The sequence below is a fragment of the Phyllostomus discolor genome, chromosome 3, assembly GCF_004126475.2.
Source record: "Phyllostomus discolor isolate MPI-MPIP mPhyDis1 chromosome 3, mPhyDis1.pri.v3, whole genome shotgun sequence".
Lineage (NCBI taxonomy): Eukaryota > Metazoa > Chordata > Mammalia > Chiroptera > Phyllostomidae > Phyllostomus > Phyllostomus discolor.
In genome coordinates this window covers 67,307,785-67,328,366 of record NC_040905.2, presented here as the reverse complement: position 1 = coordinate 67,328,366, position 20,582 = coordinate 67,307,785, and the positions used below count along the sequence as shown (strand labels likewise).

Below are 20,582 nucleotides of genomic sequence, written 5' to 3'. Positions count from 1 at the left end.
CACCACATGCCTTCACAGTCAAAACACAGTGCTCCACTTTTGTGGGCCTCAATTTTCTGTAAAATAGGGCTGATGGTTTATGTTGTAGAGTTATAAAAGGCATTAGGAATATGCTAGGTAAGGTATAAAACATATAATACCTAACATTTTGGCACTAAGCAGTTAACCATGTGCCAGGCATTTTGTATGCATTTTATATGCGTTACCTCAGAGAAGAATTACAACCACCACAGCATACGAAACAGGTGCCAGCATATCCCTGTTATAAAGTTGATAAAGCTGAGGCCCTGAGAGGTTCAGTGATTTGCTCGGGGTCTCGTAGGTACTAAAAGGAAGAGCCAAGACTTGAGCCAAATGCCAAATGCCAGGAAGCTGGTTTTCTTCTCCTCTATACAAAACTACCTCAGTAAATGGAAGCAGTTGTTATGATACTGATGTCCATATTTCACCTGAATGAGGACACACAAGCATTTCTTCTCCTAAACCCAGCCCCAGACCTTCCAGTGTGCCACAGCTTCCAAGGGGGCCTCCAGCCCACGTGGGTCACACACCTTTCCAGAATTCTATTTTTCAATGGGCATTAGGATTCTTTCTATAAGACGTGGGGCATACAGGGTACCTATTTTTGAAAGGCTTCAAATTCTAGCTGTCAGCAATGTAAACATCAATTTCCTCTTCTTCTCAGGATGGTAAGGGGTCCCTCCTCCAGGCTTTCCTCCCTTTGTGTTTCTGAGTTGAAACTAGGCATGCGTACAAAAGTGCTTACGGGAAGGAGCCAAAATCATCATCAACACCAAGTGTACCATACTGATGAAAAAAGTGCTTCATTAATGTTACAAAGTTGGTAATTTTAAAACCCAGAAAATATATGTTTAAAAAAAACTACTTTCTTCCCATCATTTACATAGCCCCTGCTGTGTAGCACTAGTGGCAAAGATTTTCAATTTCATTCTCACCTGGCAAATGGATTTATTTTCATTTTTAAAAGGCATCCTAAATGATCATTATAACAGAATTCTAATATTTAGAAATGGAAAAAAAGATTATTGGGTGATATAGTTCACAACCACCCTCAAAACTTACGCCCCTGTAATCTCAACCCTATTTTTTAAAGGGCATTATGCTTCTCTCTATCAAATGTGGGGCATACAGTGCAACTATTTTTGAAAGGCTTCAAAATTCTAGCAGTTGCTCCCTCCTACCCATGGGGGACACATTCCAAGGCCCCCATAGATGCCTAAAACTGAGAAAAATATGAACCCTTTATATACTTTGTTTTGTCCTATATATACATACCTATGATAAAGTTTAAAGTAGGCACAATAAGAATTTAACAACAATAATAATGAAATAGAACAACTATAATGATACACCATAATAAAAGTTATATGACTGCGGTCTCTCTCTCTTTTACAAAGTATCTTACTGCACTATACTCACCCTTCTTCTTGTGATGTGAGAAGATACAGCGCCCACGTGATAAGATGCAGTGACATGAAGGATGCGGGCACTGTGACACGATGTTAGGCTACTAGGAGGGTAACTTGAACACAGCACTGCCACCCCACGACAGTCGATCCAACAGCACAGTGACTAAGTAACTGAGGGTCAGGAGTGTATATAGAATGATATGTCTGGCAAAGGGACAATTCACATCCAGGGCTGGATATTGAAAGATTCATCACACTACTCAGTACTGCAGGTAATTTACAGCTTATGAATTACTTATTTCTGTAATTTTCCATTCAATATTTCAGACTGAAGTTGACTGTTGGTAACTAATTATCCTGGGAAGCAAAACCATGAATAAGGGGAGACTATTGTATACACTGTACTAAAAAATAAGTTTTTAATTGCTATAGGCCCTAACTTTTTTGGAGAGAATGTAAAATACTACCAGGAGTTTATAACTCTACAAAAGACTTAATGGGAAACCCTGTGGAGTTATTATTTTTTCTGCATAGCTGCAACCTTCATATGGTTTCACTGTACAAAGTACTTTAACATGCTAAAATATTAGGCTTAAAAACCAATAGACCCCTTTGAGAACCAAAGCAATGTTAATGCCTTGGGAAAACATAAACAAGAGAGAGATACTATTAAAGCCATTTTTCAGAGTCTACAGAGAATGTTCAGAAAATTATTAACTATTATCAAATATGGTTAGGTATGAATTAGAGTAGGCAACCTTAATAGTAGTATAAGTAGACATCACCCTCATTTAGTTGTAACAGTAGTAGTGGGGAGGAGAAGCTGCTGACTGAGAGCTTGCTATGCATCTATTCTAAAGTGCATTAAATGATCATCTCATCTATCCCAAGTGTGGGACAGGCTCCCAAGCCAAACTCTGAGGATTCAAATACTGGCCCACCACTTAATGCCTATGTGACCTCGGGCAAATTCCTTTACCCTCTGTGAACCTAATTTTCCTTATTTGTAAAGAGAGATAACAGTAACTACCTCACAGGGTTGTTTTGAGGATTAAATATGTTTAAAGTATGTGACATGCTTATAAAAGTGTCAGATGCATAATAATACCATAAAGGCCAGTTGTTATTAGTTATTTTTTTTTATTTCAGAGATGAGGAAACTGAAATATAAAGAGGGTAAGTCATTTCTCTCAAGTCACACAGCTGGTAAAACTCAGACTTGAGGTTTGACCCAATGCTGTCTGACTCGAAAGTCCACCCCCTTAACCACCTCAAAAAAAGCCCCTGTAGTTTTCAAGTATATGTATTTTTACATTTCTATCTCAGAGAAATGTGAGGAATTCATCAAACAAGACAACTGGTATAAATGAGGTTATGACTGTCCTGGAACCCAGTGGCTAAACACCCCTGGGTCAATTACCTCGACTGGATGCCGAGAGTAGATGCTGGATGCATACAATGCCAGATGGTCCCAGCTGTGGCCTGAGATTCTTGTTTTATGGAGAAAGGGAAAAAATTGTATATGTATTCTTTTAACCTGGAACAACAACAGAAGATTGAAACAAAAAGAACATTTTAAATGTCCAGAAACAAGTCTTCCCTGACTTCAGTAACAAATAACTTCTTTAAATGCCCTGCCCTAGCCAACACTGCTTCCACTTCCCCACAGCTCCGCCTTTAGTACATGAGATTTTCCATACGACATATTTTTTGGATGATGTTATCATTTCAGTAACTGTTTTGACTTTCTGGTGTTTACTTTTAGAAGAGAAATATTTGTCAAAAACTTTACTTAAAAAAAGGAAGAATCAAAATTTGCTGATAATAAAGATTAAGGTAGCAAAAAATTTAAATTCCTGTCCATCATTCTATCATTTTCAATCTCTTTCAATTTTTACGGTTTCAGAAAGAAGCTATTCTGTTAAATTTGGAAGATTAAGATCAAAGCTTTTTCCTTCCAGGTAACATCTACTTCATAGAATACCAAGAATAAATTTATTCCTACAACAACAGTGAAATCTAAAATTCATTGCTTGTCTTTTTCTTTAACAGTTTTTTTACAAAAGTCTATAAGCAGGAATAATCTATAAATGTTTTTCCTTTAGTAGAAATCTTGAAGCAGTGATAATAATGAAGCAAATTAATAAAAATGTAACAATCAAAAACCTTCTATAACCCATAACTATTTGGAAAGTAGGAGCTGTGCTAAGAAAGCTCTTCTGGTCAACAACAACAATAAAAAATGACCACTTTACTAGGAAAAGGTCAAGTATTCAATTTCTATTCATTAAACCTGAATGACTTCCTATAATAGGTTTCTTGGATGTGATCTATGTGCCAAACTGTTTGAAAAGTAAAAAATGGTTAAACGTTAAAACTGATCAGCTAAATACACAGGAATTCCATCACATCAGCTTAAGGTACCTTCCTCAATGTCCCTAAAGCAAAGGATATCCTAAATACCAGAATAAGAGCCATATGAGGATGAACACATGCTCACAAGATAAAAATGGAACCTTTTAATGACAAATCTGATAAAACCCTGTAAGAGATGCACTTAGGTATTCGCTAATATCAATGGGCAAAAGTGTACCTAACACTTCCCTATGCAATAAAAACATAACTAAACAAAATATAAACAAAGAAATTGATGAGAAAAAACATATCAATGAAATTTTTAAGTCTAAGAGAAGAGTGGGTTTTTGGTCAATCAAGGCTGGGGTATCTAATAAGACCTTTCTGGGTATTTAGCAGAGAGGGGTCAGTCTGTGTCATTGGACTACATGTATCCTTTGGCAAAATCAAAGGGAAGCATGCTGGCCCAAAAAACCCAACTGAAGCAGTAAAATTTTTCACAGAAAAAAAAGTCCACATAAAGATAACATGAATAAGCACACAAGTTGCATACTTTTTTTCCATTCGTGTCAGTACAATAACTGAACGTACTATTAAAATTTGGAAGAAAAGTTATTGGGTTTTGTTGCTTTTCTTGGCTGGCCCTCTCTGCTGTAATATATACCAATTTTAAATGAACAGGACTTACAAAATTCTAAAATATGTATCAACAATCAGAATATCACACATAAATTTTTACAAAGTATTTCACTTATTTTGCCCTGTGTTATATAGGAAACTCGCTCTTACATACACAATTCTATAGGGAACCTATCCACATGTCATGGCAAATGTAGCCCAGCCCCTGGTTTGGAAAACCAGCAGGGAGTGAGTCGGCACACAGGATCCAGGCCCATGGATCAGTCTTCCCATGGGGAGTCAGGCCTGCATTGTACCTAGGCTGCTATGAGGCTTGCTTTTTGCTAAAACTCCCTCACCCTGAATTGAACCAGCAAATGTTTACTGCATATCTTTAAAGTAACTTCCTAAAGTCTGTGCTAAACCTCACAAGTGTGGAGTGTAACCAGTTCAACCACTTTTCCCCTTGCATTTGCAAATACTCTTTTTCTTTGAAGTAATTAGCAACATTCTTTCCTTTGTTGTCTATAAAAGGTAATCACCTAAAGCAAACCTGTACATATTAAATGAGGACCATCCTCGATATAATGTGCCCAGAAAAGCAATAAAAGCCTGTCCAGGCAGGGGTCAGGGCCCTCTCTCTCATCAAGAGAGTGGCCATAGAGTGCTGTCCCTTTTTTCCACAAGACTTCTGTGGTCCATGTGAATTTGTCTGCCACAACCACAACACATGGACCCTGCTGGCTGGGGTCCACATCACAATTCATCTTTTTGCAATATTCTGGTAATGCAGCACTAATTCACCATATTTGTGAGTGTCCTTTCTTGTATGTGTATTGAATCATAGTGATATGGGTTGAATTTTGTGCCTTAATAAGATGTTAAACTCTTAACTTCTACTTCCAGTCAAGATGGAGGCATAGATAAATGAGGCTCACCTCTTCCCATGATCACAGCAAAATTATAGCTAAACTACAGAACAAATATCCCTCAGAACTGTCAGAAAACTGAGCTGTATGGGAGTCCGACAAATAAGGAATTAAAGACACCACACTCATCAGACGTGTAGGAGGGATGGAGGGGCAGAGTCATGGAATGGGCTATCCAACCCACATGTGGTGGATATAAAATGGAGAGATATTTTGGGAGCAAAAGATCCCAGCCTCCCACGATAGCACCAGCCCAGGGTTCCAGTGCCAGGAAGATAAGTCTCATAACTTCTGGACATAAAAACCAGTTGGGGCTGGGTTGGCTAAAAAGAACTGCAGGATTCTCAGGTGTTTCCTCTTACTGGGCCCTGCACATGGACTTACTGGGACTCACACCATATGGGCTGCAGCACTGCGGCAGCACCTTGAAGGGCACTAGTGGCATACGGGGAGGAATGAAGTGTCTGGCATTGGGATGAGAACTGGGGACAGCTTCCTCCCAGACAGAAGGTAGACAGTGGCCATTGTTCCTTTCCTGAGCCTTCTACACAGGCACTATATCTGAGTCTTCATCTGCCTGGCTCACAGAGTAAGCCCCGCCCTTAGGTAAGCCCCACTTATCTAAGGGTCTGCCCCATCCAACATACAGGATCACCCAAGTTGGTAACACTGGCTTTTCCATATGAAGGGCTGGCCTGGGTGCAGGCTTCAGACCTTCCTAAATCTACTCAAACAAGCAACAGCTGAGCCCAGTCCCTGTATTTCTCGCTGAGTGGCCCCAGGCCTAGCACTGGCAGCAACAGCCATCTGCAGATAGTTTATAGCTCATGCCAAGGGGCACTGACAGACTGCATGTGGAGGATGACCTTGTCCTGCACCACCCAGGAAACCCCAGAGCCTGTGCATCCAGTGGACAGTTATAGACCATGTCAGAGCACCACCCAACCATCTCCACAAGCCATGGAGTGAGGTGGTGATTGCTGGCCAGGAGTCACAGCCAATCCTACCAGCTGACTGACCTGGGTAAATCCCTCCCATTGATCTGCTGACAGCAATCAAGACTCATCTACAAGAGAAGGGAGTATTCAGTCTACATGTAGGGTGCTCCCCAGCTTGAGGGTAAGGAGAGGCTGTGCCAGTGGACCCTACAGGACACCTGCTACATAAGTCCACACTACCAAGATAGAGAGCCAAAGCAACTCTACCTAATACATAGAAGCAAACACAGGGAGGCTGCCAAAATGAGTAGAAAAGGAAATGCAGCCAAATGAAAGAACAGAACTCAAGAAAAAGAACTAAACAAAATGGAACTAAGCAATCTATCGAATGCAGAGTTTAAAACACTGGTTATAAGGATGCTCAAGGAACTTAGTGTGTACTTCAACAGCATAAAATGATCCAATTGGAAATAAAGGAGACACTAATTGAAATAAACAACAATTTACAGGGTATCAACAATGAAGTGAATGAAGCTGACAACCAAATCAATTAGTTGGAACATAACAAAAAGATATCCAATCAGAACAGCAAGAAGTAAAAAGGAATCCCAAAATTCAAGGATAATGTAAGGAGCCACTAGGACAACTTCAAGCATTCCAACATTCACATAATAGGGGTGCCCGAAGGATAAAAGAAAGAGCAAGAAATTGGAAATCTATTTGAAAAAATAATAAAAGAAAACATCCTTAATTTGGTGTAAAAAATAGACATGCAAGTCCAGGAAGCACAGAGAGTCCCAAACAAGATGGATGCAAAGAGGCCCACTCCAAGACACATCATAATTAAAGTGCCAAAGGTTAAAGATAAAGAGAAACTTAAACTGAGCTAGAGAGAAGCAGATAATTATGTACAAAGGAGTTCCTACAAGACTATCAGCTGATTCTTAAAAGAAACTCTGCAGGCTAGAAGGGATTGGCAAAACGTTTTCGAAGTGATGAAAAGAAGGATCCACAACTTAGATTACTCTATCCAGCAAAGCTATTATTTAGAATCAAAGGGTGGATAAAGTGCTTCCCAGACAAGGTAAAGCTACAGGAGTTCATCACTACCAAGCCATTATTATATGAATGTTAAAAGGATTAATTTAAGAAAAAGAAGATCAAAACTGTGAACATTAAAGTGGAAATAAATATGTAACTATCAACAATTGAATCTAAAAAACTAAGCAAATAAGCAGAACAGAAACAACATCATAGATATGGAGATCTTTGGGATGGGGGCCACTTGGGATGGGATCTGGGGAAATGTGGGAAAAGGTAAAGGGATTAAGAAGTAAAATTTCGTAGTTGCAGAATAGGCAGAGAGACTTTAAGAGCAAGTATAGGAAATGGAGTTGCCAAAGAACTTATATGTATGACCCATTGACATGAACAAAGGAGGGGAGATCCCTGGAGGAAGTGGGGGGATGCTGGGTGGAGAGGGGCAAAGGGGGGACAAATTGGGACAACTGTAATGGCATAATCGACTAAAAAAAGTCTTAACTTCTAGTACCTGTGAATGTGACCTTATTTGGAAATAGTCTTTGCATATGATCAAATTAAGATCAGACCATTAGGATGGCCCATAATCCAATGACTGTGTTCTTACAAAAAGGGGAAACTTGGACATAGAGTCATAGAGGAAAGGCAATGTGAAGACCCAGGAAGCATGCCATCTACAAGCCAAGGAACAGCTGGGGCTAAGAAAGAGGAATGGAACGAACTTGCCTTCACAGCTCTGAGAGAGAAGCTTTGACCTCGGAGCCACCAGAACTAAGACAAAAATAAATTTCTGTTGTTTAAGCCACCAGGTTGTGGTCTTTTGTTACAGCAGCCCCAGGACACTAATACACATGCCATGGATTGAGCTGTCCCAAGCTCACATGGTAGGGCTGAAAGCTCAAGAAGCCTCACAAAATTCCTGCAGCACACATGTGATTCCACGCTGTATAAAAAAGAGTGAAAAACCTGCACTTTAGATAAAGATATGAAACATGTCCATCTAAAATATGAAATACAATGTCTTGCACTTGTTGAAAACATATTTTCTGTGTTTCATTTCATTTACTTCTCACAACCACACCATAAATGAAATAGGGGAGACTTACGTTCATCCTACTGACAAGGAATCTGAACCACAGAGAGTTGAAGGTTTTGGCCAATGTCATGTATACACAGGGCAGGACTAGTATTGGTGCCAAATCTCTCTTAGGAAGAAAGAATCTGATCATAAATATTTTAACTTGGAACAACAGTGAACATTTAAAGTAGTGTCTCTTCAAGAGAGTCAAGAAGAAAAAAATAACAATATCCCACAAACCAAGTAGCCAGACATGATTCAGTGATCCAGGTAAGATGGAATAAATCATCAAAAAACTAGTAGACAAGATAACTCATAACTCGTGAATCTGGTCTTGAAGGAAGAGATGAAAGAATAATAGGAGGAAAAGAGGTGCCATGGCAAATAAATGTAACATCAAGCAGAAAAACAATGAATTATGTGGAAGGCCTATACAATTATTGGAAGAGAGCCTTCAGCTGACTGATTGGAGAAGTCCATTAAGGGCTGTAATGGAAAATGTCGTTAAAACAAAGGAAGGGCCCTTCCGTTGTGCTAATCAAAGGGTCATCCTCAGATGGGCATGCAGTTACCACTGTCAGTTCGTTAGCAGGGTGTGATGTGATGAAGGAAGCTGTTCCAGTTACTGTGTCAGGAACAGTTTAGTGGCAGACCAACCTGAGATTGTGGTTGGTGCTAGGTGTGGCTTTAATAAACTGGTTAGAACTAAAAAGAATATGATGAATCTATTCAGATGTTTTAAGCTTCAACTACTGGCAAGGCATCCTTGACACCTGTCTTTTCTCCATCCTTTCCGTATTTTCAGACATAATGGATTCTGGTATTCTTTGAGGATGAGGTGTCCTTGTTCCAGCCTCCAGACCTGCTACTAGTTCCCTCTCCCCCTTCTTCATTTAGGTCTTTGCCCAAATGCCAACTCTTAAGAAAGGTGTTTCTTGACTACCCTATATAAAAGGACACTCCTCTGTCATTTTCCATTCCCTTCTATGGCTTCATTTTTCTTTATAGGACCTATTTTTATCTGAACCTATACTTATTTTTTACTCATTAATTATTGGTTACTTTCATTACTATGTAAGCCCCACGTGTACAGGGATCTTGTATGTCTTGTTCACAGTTGTATTCCCAGAGCCTGGAACAGAGCTGGGCATAAAGTTCCTAATCACTAAATATTTGTTGAATGAATAAAAGAAACTCCCATCTCAATCACAAGCACAATTGATGTTATGCTCTAAAACACTTTTCAATCCATCTTCACTGCCACCTTTCAGTAGGTACAGCAGGCCTCACACACCCTGTCACGTCTACTTGGATTAAAGCAGCAACCACTGATCATCTTGCCACTGCCACCCCCCACCCCCACCCATCCATTCATCCCTCTACAGATGATCTGATCAAAACACAAATCTCAGGGAGTCAAAAGCTCCTTCTTAAAACATTCTCCATGGCCCTGAGGATAAAGACCAAATTCTTAATGTGGTCTGTAAGACCCTACATGGACTGGCCCCAGCCTAGGTGTCTAGCCTCATCTCACTCCCTCTCCCCTTAATCCCCTCAAGTACTTGATTTCCCCCTGTTCCCTTCTGTTGCAGAGTTCCCTCTGCTGTCTGGAGCACTCTTCTTCCCACCTTCTCTCAGGCTCTCCTGCTTACCCTTCAGATATCAGTCAAGTGCCGCTCCCTTGGGTTCCTGTCACGTAAGCCCACGAAAGCATACTGCTTTATTCAGAGCGTTTACTTTTGTTTGTCATCATGTTATTATTAATTACTGGGATTTTAAAAAAATAACGATTGTCTTTATGCTGGACTCCTCACTCTATGATAGCACAGATGATGAATTTTTTCTCACTGTTCAATCTCTAGTGTCAGGAAGAATGCTTGGTACATAGCTGGCAATGAAGAAATATTTCTTGAATAAGTGAAAGAGAAAGCACCCTGTTAGAAACCTAAGAGCTAGAAGACAATGTCAAATGCACGGGTATTTACAGTTGTTGTAAAGCTGAAGACAAAGATATTAGGGAAAATCTATAATATCATTATGAGCTTCTATTAAAACAAAGGGAGAGAGGAGAAGATTAGGGCAATGCAAACTTGAAACAGCACTGATGATAGACTGGAAAAGAATGGGACCAAAAGAGCCTGTTTCATAAAAGAACTAGACAAGATCCAGTTCAAAAAATTTACTAAAACTATATAATTATGTTAGGTATTGGCAGTAACTAGGTGAAAGGTCACATTTACATATCCTATTAACAGCTCCTTGACTCATCAGTCTCTGGAGAAATATTTATCTATGCAAGGAAACCATTCAAACTTTCCTTCTTGGCATTTTACTTTATCACAACTCTCCAAAAAGTCCTTAGTTCCCTGGAAAATGTTTTAAAGACATTTCACTGTAGTCAATTAGGCATACAGTAATAGCGAAGTAAGGCAAGGGCCATGGAGGAAATGGCATATAATAGAAAGAGCCCACTTTGCTCCTGATTAAAGTCACTCATGTGCAACTTGAGGAAATCTACCCACTGAAAAATTTTGAGCACCACAGGAAATCGTGGGTTAAAGGACAAGGTCTAATTTGCAGCCCTTGTTGTTACTGTTTTAATCACCTAACATTAAAATCCATATAATTCTAAATTCTCTGGAAGGAAGACCTTATTAGTTTATTTCTATTTCCGTATCTCAGGATTCTTTTAAAATAAGACATAGCATTGACATGCATGAAAAGCAACTGAGTATCATTTGCTTTCATTTGAACGCATAGGTGACTCAAGCAATAAACAGCAAGTCTCCTTGGTTTGTTTCTGAGGTCACACCAACAATTCCAACTGCATATTCCAGTTGTATCGGAGACAGTTTTCCTAGGATGATTTACTACACCCTGCCTGAGAAAGGACTGCATGAAACTGGTGAAAATTCGGATCTTCAGAAATACAACAGACAATGATTGTTTCCAATTTCATGCTGTTTGTATGAAGAGAATGGAGGCAGGCACAAGAAAAGAACTGTGCCACACAAAATTGAAAGAGAAAAATGAAAGCAGGCTGAACAACTGACGTTACCAGATTTGGGAGGTGTGGGAGACAATGCAGGGGGTTAACAAACATTTTCACCCCCACAGAAACAAGATTTTAAAATCCACAATTTAAAAAAAAGACATTTGCCCTGCCTGGTATAGTTCAGTGGATTGAGTGTGGACCTGTGAACCAAAGGATTGTCGGTTCAATTCCCAGTCAGGGCACATGCCCGGGTTGAGGGCCACGTCTCCAGTAGGGAGCACTCGAGAGGCAACCCCACATTGACGTTTCCTTCTCTTTTTCCTTCCTTCCCCCCTGTCTAAAAATAAACAAATAAAATTTAAAAACATATATTTAGCCAAATAGCATTGAAGCACTAAACAGATTAAAACCTCACTAATTAAGAAATTCATTCAAGGGACTCTATGTTGGTCCAAACCCTAACAGCACATGAGCTTGGTTCTCCCCAAATTCACTCAACTTTAAAAAGTATATATGTAAATAGTGGTTTGTTGATGCAATTAGGAGTACAAATAAGAAGCATATGTTTAACCTACACAAGTTTTCTTTAAACACTCCAGTGACATGCAAACAACTATCATGCTATTTCAAAATTAACACATCTCTGTAAGTTTTTCTCAGAAGAGTTCTAAAAGGTAATATCCTTTGCCGGGCCTGACTTATGTATGTTAGCGCTTAAAAATAATAAATTCAACTTCAAAAATATTCTAAAATTCAGATTTTTAAAAACCTCTAATTAATGTTCATGTAAATAAATTTTACTGCAATACAAATAAGTACTATTTTAAAGCAAATTTCTTCAGCATAGTTAAATAAAATTCTTAACATCTGAAGTTTTCAATAAGGTATTTTCAGCTGTGGAAATAGCAGGTCGTAGTACAATTATTCCCTAAGCATATCCACCTTCACTTTTTGAAATCTCTACTACTGTCCTTTGTTATGTTAAAATTATGTGACTAAGCAGTCAACTACACGTTCAATGCAGGTAAAAAGACTGTGTTCTCTGTGGCTGCTGCTGCCTTGGTTGCGCCTAAAAAATGACAGAAGTAATGATAAGAAAGGTATACTTTCACTTCCCAGTACTTGTAGTAGATGCCCTCCTCAAAATGAGCTTCCCCTCTGACAGGAAAACAGATTTGCTGCTTTTATTGTCCTTGGCATCGTCCCCCACCTCTGCTGTGTCATTGAAAATTGTGCTTTTCTCGAGGCCGTCCTCTTAAACTCCCTGAACAAGCCATTTGGAAATCTTGTTCTTGTCCTCCCTCCTTTCTGTGAGCTCAAGCGGCACAGCTGGGCTGCAGCAGGCCCGGTGTGGGTGCTGCCGGACTGGGCCTGTTCCAGGGCCTCGCGGTGAATGTGTCTCTCTTGTCCTTTTACGTTAAGCCTGGTTCACAGATGAGCTGAAGGCAGTGTTGGGAAGTTCAAGCTCCTTTGGGCACAGATCCGAATCTCACAGTCACACGTGATTTTGAGGAAAGCCATGCATATAGAACTTCTGTTGCCATATGGCCCTTGTCTGCTTAGTCTCCAAACTGACGCTGTAGATAATTTTCTACTTTTTTCCCCCAACAGGCCTGAACTAAATGCTATACTGATTATCCAAACTGAAATATTTCCTTTATACAAAAGAACTCTTGTGAACCTAACACAAATACAAGCATCATGTTTATGGTGTTAGAATTAATAACTTCTACCACCCGTACTTACCCAGGAACACACAAAAATATTCTAAACCTTTGTTCAGCAATACCTGATAGAAGTTTCTGCAATGATGGGAACGTTCTATACCTGCTTTTCCACTACAGTAGCCACTAGCCACATGTGGCTGTTACGTACATGCAATGTGGCTAGGGTGACTGAGGAATCAACATTTTTTATTCTAATTAATTTACACTTAGACATTGTGGCTAGTGGCTTTAAAAATTGTAAATGATATCAGCCTTTACCCTCCCAGCTAGTGAAAAAATAGAATGCCACAGTTCTGTGGATTCTGGGAGAAGACAAAAGATTTTGGGGCCAGAGACAAAGGTTACATTACTCTCAGAAACAGTAGCAGGAGTATTAGCTTAGTTGTGCCAATTCTTTGAAGCTTAATTCCCATTGTATGATGTGAAGAAAGGACGGAGATACCTATACACTCATTGATTTGCATTACAGAAGGTTCGAGTACCCAACCTTATACACTAGAGTACCCAAGCTTAGAGTACCCACATCTTATACACTAGACAGTAAGCCTATCTTTCTGCCCTTGTTCCTGAGGAAAAGACTACCTCTATTTTCAAAGACTATCTGTTATATAAGTGTCCTTGAATAGACAATTTTGAATAAAAGCAGTCAGTGCCTCTGCTCACAGAAACCTGAGTGAATAAGGGAGGATTATCTCCAACAGTGGAGGCACCATATATATCTCTGAAATCTAACCATCTCTCCCTATCCTGCTCCAAAACCCAGCTCTTAGCCATATTTATTTCTTGCTCAGGCCATTACAATAGCTTCCTAAGTGGATATCACTACAGTCTTTCACTACGGTTCCCAGGTATTTTCCATATAGTACCCAGAATGCACCATGTAAACACAAATCTAATGTCACTCTTGTTTCAGTCTTTGAGGTCACCCACTGTTTTTAGGGACAAGCCAACCCTCTTTAGCAAGTTCCACAGGCCCTGCCTGATACAGCTCTGCCCATATCTGTGGGCACTTCCCTTGCCTCTCCTTCTAAAATGCATTCTTTTAGCCACACTAAACCTTTTTCATTTCTTTAAATGAGGAGGTCATAAAGTGGTGGCCCTGAGTTGAATTCCAGCTACAAATGTGTCTGGTTTGGCTCACATAATCGTTTTAAAAGCATTTGAGTCATTTCACATTTTGGGAGATTTCGCATTTATAAAACATAAATTTTGAGCTCCTCTTAAAAATCATGGCATCTGGCAACACCTGGCCTGCATCCCAACCTGACAACACTTGGCTGGGACTGAGTATCTCCTGCTCCTTTACAGAAAGCCTGGGCTCTCTGGGATGCCATGTGGCTCTCTCCTGCCCTCATTTATTTATTCCTTCATGTTTTCTACCTGACTTCCATCCCAATGCACCACACTCCGCTCTCCTGGTTCTGGAACACTCTTCAGTCTCCAACTTCTTCATGAGCTATTGCTTATGCTTCAGGCGAAGCACTATATGACAGCTACCCACCCCGGGGCCTCCCATCCCATCTCATCTGTCTTCTGTGGTTCTCTGCTTCACTCCATCATGGCACAAATCACTTAAGATTGCAATTTTCTGATCCCTCCCCAGACTTGTAGGTCATAAGAGACTGACTACAACCGTCTTGCACACCATTGTTTGCAAGTTCATAGAAAGAGGCCCTGCAACACATAGTAGGAGCTCAATAAACACTTAAAGGACATAAAAGTTAATTGAAGTATTGCTAATTCAAAATATTTAGGGTGTCAGTTCGTGTGTGTGTGTGTGTGTGTGTGTGTGTATATATATATATATTGGACCTTTAAAATGTAATTCCCTCACCCTCAAAAAACTAAAATACTCGAATAGTAAATATACAGTGAATAACTAGCAATGCTCTAAGCACTTCACATCAATTAGCTCATTTAAGCATTACAACAGTCCTTTGAGGTAAGTACTTCCATTATTCCCATTTTGGAAATGTGAAAACTGAGGGCTTAACTTACCTGAGGCCATATGACTAGTAAATGCCCGGGCAGGACTCAAGTCCAGGCCCATCAGAACCTGAAGCCAAAATTTTTAGCCATACACATTTATAAATGTGAGATTTTAAATGTGCCCTGAATAAGAGACCATACTGAACAAGTAGAAACTTAGAACTACTTATCAGGCAATCGAAATTACAGTTGCCCTCCTGCTACTAACCAGCTGGGAGTTCAACCTTGGATAAGATGAAGGTCTTATGCTCAAATCAGTACAGTAACTTGTAGAAGATAAAGACAACTGAAACTTCTCTCCAGAGACTTCAGAGTACATGACACCACCACCAACTTCATTCAGAGCCCTTTTTAAAAGCTATTTTTATGTGCTTTAAACAATTAGCTTTTACTGGCTAAAGGAGTTACAGGGGTGAAGAAAGTTCTTACACATAAAAGCTTTCTGGCTCAATATTCTGGACTATTATACCAAACCACACACTTTCCAGGGCAGGGACAGGACCTTTAATCTCACTTCACAAATAGGAAAACAAAGACACAGAACAATAGGCCAAGTGTAAAGTTAACTTCACACCCCTCAGGCTGCCCCTCCACTTGCTTAGTCTCACTGTGTGAGTTGAATCAAAATTCTCAAAGCCCAGCAGTGGTACGTAAAGATTAAGAAACTCTACGCACCAGAGCAGATGGATGAATTCTTCCCATGAGCAGGGAGAGGATTAGAGATGTCACTGAGTCATACCAAATACAACCTAATCTGGTCAGTCTTTTGCAGGTGGAAGTCTTGCGTGTCCCTTGTGCCAAGCCAAATTTTATTTTTAATGGTTAAGAACAAAATGAAACAAAAAACTCTCACTAAGAATCTCATAACTTTTTTAAGTCAAATTTCTAGAATCGATCAAGGGTCCATAAGACCATTAAGTGTTCAGTTTAAACTTATTAAAAACATTATATTCAATCTCTGTATTTCTTTCTAGGCACTATAAACTTCATTTCTCAAGAAGCAGAGAAGAAATTGCATATGGGCACCATAAATTGACTTATTAAGTTAGAATTAAAAATTTTAAAGCTTTTAACATTTGTTATCGCATCATACATGTATGAGTGTTTTTCTGAGCTTTCATTCTAAAAACAAAGAATTCATTTTATTTCCAAGTATGTCTCCCATTTGGTGAAGTAGAAACATTTGAAATTTTATTTCAGAAAACACTAGTGTCACTAAACTTACTATTTTTTCCTCTATTAAGTAGATTCACTAAATAATGATCTGAAATGGCCTTCAGTAATGTATTCCTGACATATTCTACTTGCCATATGTAGTCATTAGAATATATTTAATTTTCATAAAAATGTGGAATAAAAATATTAGTCTCTACATTAGATTGGAAGCCTCTTTAGAGCAAAGAACACATTCTAGATTCATCTTTAAACGCACATAGCACAATACACTCACAACACAGGATCTCATGAACTGTCTATTAAATCAAAAAGTCACTAATGAAAGGACTTAACTATTTAATATCAGGTCTAAAGCTGGTTTTATTAGGTCACTTATTTGCTTTCTTCATGAAATAATCAGAATAGTGCTAACAATGCTTGTGCCTGTGATTTTAACCTGAAAATTTACAAATGATAGGGCACATGTTGTTTGAGCTCAATGTCTTAAATTTACTAAAATGCAGGTCTGCTTCCTGAGTTGTTAAAAAGTGAAAGCAAATTCAAACTTGCACTTAAAATGGGTAAGAGATTGTAAAGATTGGAAAACACAGGAAGCAAAAACAGCTTGCTCATTTCCAAAGACAGGAGGCCAATATTAACCTTCTGCTATTTGCATTCCTGTGACCACAGAAAGATATAAGGTCCAGCTTTGTGCATACGGTCAGGTGGGGAATAGACGATTTCAACACGACCAGTTCCAGAAACACGAATCTTTTATCCAAACCGATCTACTGACCAAATCATCTAGACACATAATCCCATCTAAGGGAAGGATCTGAACTCAGATGATTAGAACACAGGACCGGCCGTCAAGCCACTTGAGGGGACCAGGAATCGTGGTCAAAACAAAATCAAGTGAAGATACACCTAAGTCATCCCACTGAATGATTACAACGATCTGCAGAGACTGGCAGAGTAGGCGCACATTTTGCAGCAGGGAACAGAGAGGGGCCAAAAGGGCATATTAATGGCAAGGAGACTGAAACAGGGCAGAGATCCCGATTTAACTCCAAGTGGCAGATACTTTCCATCCCGCCTCTGCGATCCCCCTTCGCCGGCCCCTTACCCCGTGGCTGGTGAAACCGCAGGTAGGAGGAGGATAGAGCTGGCAAGGACCAGAGGTGAGAAGGACAGAGGGGAACGGTCACCGCTCACGAACTGGGCACGGCGGTGTGGTGGCGAGGGGGTCGCAGAGAGGCTGGAGGAGTGCGGGGAAGGCTAAGTCCCCGACTCTCCCCGGCCGCGGCGCAGGGTTCCCCACGACCCCAGCAGCCCGGGAGGAAACCAACAACCGCCTCAGGCGCCGGGAACAGTGGGCGACGAGGCAGCAGGATCCCCGTCCCGGCCCAGCATCTGCCCAACTTGCTGAACCCTCTCCCGCACTCCCACGCCACCCTTCCCGTGCTCGCCCCGCCGCGGCGGTGGCGGCGACACCAACCTGCGCGACCGCGGGCACAGCCCGGGACGGAAGCCCGAGCCCGCGGGCGGCGGGCGGGCGGCCGGCGGCGCAGCGGCGGGCGCGGCTGGAACGGCGGACGCGGCGGACGGAGATAGTTGGGAGGCTCCGGCTCCCGGGGCGGGGACAGGCCGAGCACGAGGCGACCGCTCCCCCCTCCCGGCGCGCGCTCGGGGCCCAAACCCGTCCGCGCCGGCCCTCGCCTCCCGGGACAGCTCCCGGGCCCTCCTCCGGGGCGGCTCCGCGGCGCCCCGCCCCTGCCACCCCGGACGGTGGCCTAGGGGGTTGGGAACCGGGTCCCCGCAGAGCCACCTCTTAGTCGCTTGCAGCTTCCTGGGGTGTCCCTGCCGGGACTGCGTGTCCTGGGTGTTTGGACTCAACGTGCGGGCAGGAGGTGGCCAAGAGCTGGAACTCTCGCCTGTGAGCCCTGGGGAAGGGGGTGAAGGCCGGACTCGAAAGTCTGTCTTCCTTTGCTCCGCCCCAGTCCCGCGTCCCGAAAAGCAGCCCTGCGAGGTGGCCAAACCCGCTGGCCTGTGAGCGGCTGAGAAAAATGCCCGATTCTCCCTCTGCCCAGCGCGGGGTTGGAAGGACACTTCCCGTTGAGAACCAAGGAACCCTTCCCCATTCTCCTGCCCGGGTTTGAGGACTCCGGCCAAGAGAGTGTGCAGAACTGGCAGGCGGGGTACCGGGGTTTTGATCTGAGAAAAAGGTGTAATCTCCATTCCCATACACAACCCCCGACCGGTCGCAGGATTCAGGCTACTTGGCACGGGTCTTCGCAGTGCTTCCCTGCTGGCACCCCTGGCCTGGAGGGACCCTCCCTGTCCTAGCTTTCATTCCCACCTTAGTCGACAATAGCCCTTTCTGTCGAAACCTTTTTAAATCCGCAGTGAGCCCAGGGCACACACTGGACCACTTCGCCCCTAAACTGCAAACAGGGAACCCAGGAGCCAACCCCTTCCTTGCCTCACCCCGAAGCAGGAGAACACGGGGGACCAGGTGTCTGGGGACTTCTACGCAGGTTTCATAGCCAAGTGGCTTAATGCTGTGTCACTGACCCCACACACAAATTGATACACAGTTCGAGTTCAATACAATTCGAGGGCAGGTGTTTGTCCCTGCTTTTACGCCTCTACTCTGGTGTGCTCAAGCTGCGTTTCTTGTCCAGAAATCCCATCCTCCCTTCCCCAAACCTTTCCCATCCCAGGTCCTGGCAAGAGTGCCCTGAGAAGTGCCTGGGCACCTCTTCCTCCTAGAGGTCTTCAGTTGGGGAATGGGGGTGGAAAGCAGGCTGGAAGGAGGGACACTGAAGAAGAAGCCAGTGGACTGAAGGCAAGGAAGGAAAGTGGAACCTAAGGAGTTGAAAGGGCCCAGGCCTTAATACAGAAGGCAAAGCCTTCCGGCCATAAGGGAACTCTAAGAAAGAAAAATTCCTCTGCAAGGAAACGACCCGTGTTTGCAGTGGATAGCCTGTAAAATCTGGACCTCCTCCCAACAGAATTCCCAGCAAGCAGTGCACAAGGATAAACCTCAGGACCTAGAGCATGCTTTCACTCGTCCCACCTCCCAGCCAAAATTCCAAAAGAAGCTGACGACCCCACCTCTCTTGGCCAGTGGTGAGAAGTTCATCCTGGAAAGTGTTGGTCAGGGACAAGATCCAAGAAAACATTGCTGAGTCAGTTTCACATGTCACTGAGCTGTTCTGCTTTAGTCATCTTCTAAGTCATTTATCCCTCCCTACCAAGTTGGGTTATCAACTGAAGCAAACACTTGGGACCCTCCTATAAATAAGAAGTCACTTTCAATGAGAGGCCAAGGAGACGGGGAAGGACAGGAGTATTGAGGCTGTGGTGGTTGTTATTTTTAAGCTCTATTTGGTGCATTTTTATGTCAAGATAATTTTTCTGTTCAGTGGGTGGCTACATGTTTACCTTAAAATGTGGGCGAATGGCTGGGACAAAGCTTTCAATGTTACCTGAGGGCAACCTTCTCTCACACCTTCAGGGTCCTGATGGGCACAGCCACAGTTTCATCTGCGCTGACTGAGAGAAGTGTGTTTGAGAAAGCCACCACCCAGCTGAAGTCAGACTTTACAGCCTCAGGGTGTTCCAGGCTGTGTGTAGCCCAGCCACTGAGCACACAAGCTTAGCATGTACTTATGGAATGGAGCCAACCACCCCCACTTCCTGGGTGAGGAGAAGGGTCCTTTCTCCTGGCCTCAAGGCTCCACTTCACTTGAGGTTGGCTCCGTACTTTAGAACTGGCATTACAAAACCAGTTCTCAGTGCCCCAGTTTTAGTTTTGTAAAGGCTACCTTCAATTTAATTATAAAATCTCCTTTTGTTCCCTTATTTCCTCTAGTGCACAAAAGGCTAAGCTACCACAAATTCAAGAGGCTGGAAGAGACCTGCCTGAATAAAAAGTGTCTCCTTTTCTTCTCATTAAAAGAAAAATCATCTCTGAAACAGAACCTTATTAAACTTAAATTCTTTAGGATATGGCAATCTCTCTGTATCTATTAGTCATTTTAAATTTATGTTAATGGTGCAATCATATTGCAAACACTGATCAGTCAGATGACGGTGATAAAGGGTCTTGGTTTTTTTTTCCCCCTGGGAAAAATTTTTATAGCCAAAAAAGAATGGGAGAATTTACTTACAGGCAGCAGAATTGGCCCCAGGCAGTGTTACAAAGTAGATGAAGATGGACATTTCTGCATATCTTCCCCCTTTTTCAGTTTGCCTTTCAGCAGCCTTGTTGGCTAATATTGCCAGTTCCCCAAGCCAAGCCAAGCCAAGCCACCTCACACAG

The 20,582-nt window shown here is 42.0% G+C and overlaps 1 protein-coding gene and 1 long non-coding RNA gene across 13 annotated transcripts in view; one reads left to right on the top strand and one right to left on the bottom strand.

Moving 5' to 3' along the window:
- The window catches only part of PAM (peptidylglycine alpha-amidating monooxygenase), a 277,534-nt gene extending 259,631 nt beyond the window's left edge, over nucleotides 1–17,903 (bottom strand). For 11 of the 12 annotated variants that reach the window (XM_036020592.1, XM_036020593.1, XM_036020594.1 and 8 more), the window contains exon 1: nucleotides 17,754–17,894. The gene's annotated coding sequence lies outside the window, so the exon portion shown is untranslated. Of the gene's footprint in view, nucleotides 1–17,753 lie in introns of all 12 variants that reach the window. The other variant, XM_036020590.1, reaches the window with a different exon arrangement.
- A 133-nt stretch (nucleotides 17,904–18,036) lies between these two features.
- Nucleotides 18,037–20,236, top strand: LOC118499494. Its single transcript, XR_004901990.1, has 2 exons — nucleotides 18,037–18,480; nucleotides 20,133–20,236. It is a non-coding gene; the product is annotated as an uncharacterized LOC118499494 (long non-coding RNA).
- The last annotated feature ends 346 nt before the right edge of the window (nucleotides 20,237–20,582 follow it).